Source organism: Pan troglodytes, chromosome 1 (assembly GCF_028858775.2).
Source record: "Pan troglodytes isolate AG18354 chromosome 1, NHGRI_mPanTro3-v2.0_pri, whole genome shotgun sequence".
Taxonomy (NCBI): domain Eukaryota; kingdom Metazoa; phylum Chordata; class Mammalia; order Primates; family Hominidae; genus Pan; species Pan troglodytes.
This window is the reverse complement of record NC_072398.2, coordinates 83,398,195-83,402,611: the sequence shown is the minus strand read 5'-3', so window position 1 is coordinate 83,402,611 and position 4,417 is coordinate 83,398,195. Positions and strand designations below refer to the sequence as shown.

The 4,417-nt window shown below is 44.4% G+C and overlaps 1 pseudogene; it reads left to right on the top strand.

The window, feature by feature from the left end:
• Nucleotides 1–1,191: 1,191 nt before the first annotated feature.
• On the top strand, nucleotides 1,192–2,651 carry LOC100609803 (carbonic anhydrase 14-like; annotated as a pseudogene).
• Nucleotides 2,652–4,417: the final 1,766 nt, after the last annotated feature.

Below are 4,417 nucleotides of genomic sequence, written 5' to 3'. Positions count from 1 at the left end.
CAAAAGATATTGAAATTTAAAAAGAGAAAAAAAGAAGAAAGACCTTATCTTTTTACCTTAAATAGGAAGACATCACAACAGAGAAATCCATGCTTTATAATAAAGAACAGAACAGAGACTATTCACCATGATTAGTCAGAACGTACGTTCTCTTTTTATCTCTGAATTAATTAGTTTTCAGATCAGCTGCATTATCGAAGGCAAAAATAGCAATGGCAAATACAGGAAATAAATTTATTTCTCTATTATATAACAGTCCATGCTAAGCAGTCCAGGGATAATATGGTGGCCCCCACAGTATTAGGGACCAAAGGACCCTCTGTGTTCTTGTTCTGACATCCTCACGTTAACTTCTCCATGTTCCTTGAAAGGCTATTCTCTTTCAGCTTCTGGTAGAAGAGCTTCTGACATAACAAGACGTGGTGATGATTTTTTGTATCAATAATCAGCATCCACAGTGATTCTGATGCAAGCGTCCTTGGACCACATTCAAAACAATTAAGCATTGTTTCCCATGTTATGACTCTCAGAACACTAATTTTGCAAGATGCTCCATATAAAAAGGATTCTGTTGATAAATAAGTTTGGAAAACTGTACTTAACACATTCCCATTTTGGAAATCACAATGATTATTAGCATATTTTGAACTTAAATAAGTGCTGCACTAAAGAAATGTGCTCAATGTTATACAATCTGATGTTTCTCAATCTTATTTGAGCTCAGCATTGTTTTTTCAGGTGACTTACTAAACTCTGTAGGAAATGCTGTTTAAGAATCAGATTGGGTAAAATGGGGAAGAGATCATTAAAGTTAGCAAGTAAGGGATCTTTAGTATCTTTAAATAGAGCAATTTCAGTTGAAGGGTGAGAAGAAGCCAGGCTATAATAAGTTATGGAATGAACCAGAGGTGCAATGTGTACATTGAACATACAACTATATTTTCCAAAAGGATAGTGAAAGAAAGAAAGGTGCAATACAGTTTCAGGAAGAAAAAAGGAGTCAGGAAGAGGGAGAACTTGCAAATCCAAGAGGAATAGGAAATAACTGGGTCATCAAGTGGAATGGAGACTGCCGAGGAGGTGAAGAGAGAGGGCTGAGAGAAGCAGCAAGAGATTTGTTCTGGGGACCCAGAGACCCACGGTACCCTACTGAAAATCAAATCCCTTGGAAACCCACAGAGACAGCAGCAAAAAAAGGGATAAAGACACTCAACACCAGGAACTCACCTCTCTCTCTGCCTCTCTCCCCGTCTCTCTCTCTCTGCCTGCCCTAGTCATCTAGTCTCCAAACTCCCAGTCCCCTGTGCCCCTTCCTGGGATACCATGTTGTTCTTCATCCTCCTGCTAGAGGTGATTTGGATCCTGGCTGCAGACGAGGGTCAACACTGGACATACGAGTGCCCACATAGTCAGGACCACTGTGGCCAGCCTTTTACCCTGAGTGTGGAAACAATACACAGTCCCCCTTCGATATCCGGACAGACAGTGTGACAACTGACCCTTAGATGACTGCTCTACAGCCCCATGGATATGACCGGCCTGGCACTGAGCCTTTAGACCTGCACAAGAATAGCTACACAGTGCAACTGTCTCTGCCCTCTACCCTGTATCTAGGTGGACTTTCCAGAAAATATGTAGCTACCCAGCTACACCTGCACTGGGGTCAGGATGATCCCCAGGGGGCTCAGAACACCAGATCAACAGTGAAGCCACAGTTGCCGAGCTCCACATCGTACGTTATGACTGTGATTCCTGTGATAGCTTGAGTGAGGCCGCTCAGAGGCCTCAGGGCCTGACTGTCCTGGGCATCCTAATTGAGGTGAGTGAGACTAAGAATATAGCTTATGCCAGCCTGGCCAACATGGTGAAACCCCGTCTCTATTAAAAATACAAAAATTAGCCGGGTGTGGTAGTGGGCACCTGTAATCCCAGCTTACCCGGGAGGCTGAGGTAGGAGAAGAATCACTTGAACCCGGGAGGTGAAGGTTGCAGTGAGCTGAGATTGCACCACTGTACTCCAGCCTGGGCAACAGAGCGAGACTTAAAAAAAAAAAAAAAAAAAAGAATGTAGCTTATGAACACATTCTGGGTCACTTGCATGAAATCAAGCATAAAGATCAGAAGACCTCAGTGAGAGAGCTGCTCCCCCGACAGCTAGGGCAGTTCTTCCTTTACAATAGCTCGCTCACAACTTCCCCTTGTTAGTAGAGGGTGCCCTGGACAGTTTTCAGTCCAAGGGCCCAGATTTCAATGGAACGGCTGGAAAAGCTTCAGGAGACATTGTTCTCCACAGAAGAGGGGCCCTCCAAGTCCTGATACAGAACTACTGATCCCCTCAGCCTCTCAACCAGCAATGACCTTTGCTTTTTTCATCCAGATGGGATCCTTGTATCCTACAGGTGAAATGCTGAGCCTTGGTGTAGGAATCTTGGTTGGCTCTCTCTGACTTCTGCTGGCCATTTTCTTCATGGCTAGAAGGCTTCAGAAGAAGAGGCTGGAAAATCAGAAGAGCCTGGTCATCACCTCAGCATGAGCCACCACTGAGGCATAAACTCCCTCTTAGATACCTTGGATATGGATGCCTTCCCCTCGTGCCTCCAGAGGTGCTTTCCCCTCATGTCTCACCACCCCTCAGGGAACCTCTAAAATGGGGTGCAGGGACTGGCCAGAATTACTGTAGGAGTAGTAGGCGCTTCTTCCTCTGGACATCCCCTGCAGAGAGGTATGGACCCAGGCTCTCATTCAAGGAAGAACAGCAGAGCCTTCAGCCCCTCAAAACATGTAGGAGGAGATCAGGGGATCCCTGTGTTGTTAGTGCAGAGGACAAACTGTGTTTAGTTTTAGGGGAAGTTTGGGATGTACCCCAAAGTCCTCCACCATCTCACCTTTATGTCCCTTTCCCTAGATATATTGCAGGATCTCCCCTTAGGAGAAAGAGTTGCTGTTGGGGGTTATATATTTTTGCTCAACATATTTGGAAACTAAAGTTTCTGGAGGAAACAAAAGGAAATAAGAAATAATTGATGCAAAGTCCCAAAGGCAGCAAGAAAGAGTGGAGCCAAGAGGACAAGTAAAAATGTAAAGAGAAGAAATACTGTTTTTCTTTCCTCAAAAAAGAGAAAAGGTGAAAAGATGAGTACAGATATATGTTTGGAAGTGAAGGAGCATGGCTGGAAGAGAGCTGGTTTTCTCTGTGAAGTACGAAGAAAAATCACCTGCTGAAAATAAGGAGAAAAGAAAAAGGAAGATAAAGTTTTGGAACAGCACTTCTGGGAGATAACAAACTTCGCTAACTAAGAATTAGTAAAAAGGTTGTTGAGCAGTACTCAGTGCTGAGTTGAATATTGAATAGATTTTTTTTCCATCCTCACTCAGTGGTCCAGGAGAACAAGCAGGTGCTCGGATTCATCTAGGGTTGAGGATTAATGGGGTAATGGGGCAGAAAAAAGAGGAACAAAGGACCTGAAGGCCCTTGTGACAATGAATGATAACTTCTTTTTCAATAAAAGAAAAAAAGGCCAGGGGCGGTGCCTCACACATGTAATCCCAGCACTTTGGGAGGCCCAGGTGGGTGGATCATCCGAGGTCAGGAGTTCGAGACCAGTGTGACCAACGTGGTGAAATCCTGTCTCTACTAAATACAAAAAATTAGCCAGATGTGGTGGCACATGCCTGTAATCCCAGCTACTTGGGAGGCTGAGGCAGGAGAATCACTTGAACCCGGGAGGTGGAGGTTGCAGTGAGCCGAGATTGTGCCACTGCACGCCAGCCTGGGCAACAAGAGCGAAACTCCATCTCAAAAAGAAAGAAAAAGAGAAGAATGGGGAAAAGTTAAGGTTGTGGAAGCATCTAAGATATGTGTGTTCAAAGAGATTTCTCTGTTCAGTATTTCAGAGCTTTAGGTGGTGATTACATTAATTCATGGGAATGAATTGTTGGAGTGAAGTGGAGGGGAAGTCTGCTGCAGTAAAGGATGTCTAGGAATTGCAAAGCTAGTTAACAAGGTATATGATGAGCAATGGCTACTTTTAAATCTTGGCTCTGTCCCTTAACAACAAATGAATTTGAACAAGTTGCTTAACCTTCTCAGTGTCTGTTTTCTTATTTTTTGTTTTTTAAAGGAGAAAATTATAACTAACGGTAGGAGCAATGTAAGAAGACAACATATGTAGGCCGGGCATGGTGGCTCATGCTTGTTATCCAAGCACTTTGGGAGGCTGAGGCAGATGGATCACTTGAGGTCAGGAGTTCGAGACCAGCCTGGCCAACATGGTGAAACCCTGGCTCTACTAAAAATACAAAAATTAGCTGGGGGTGGTGGCAGGTGCCTGTAATCCCAGCTACCCCAGAGGCTGAGGCAGGAGAATTGATTGAACCTGGAAGGCGGTGGTTGCAGTGAGCCAAGATTGCCTCACTG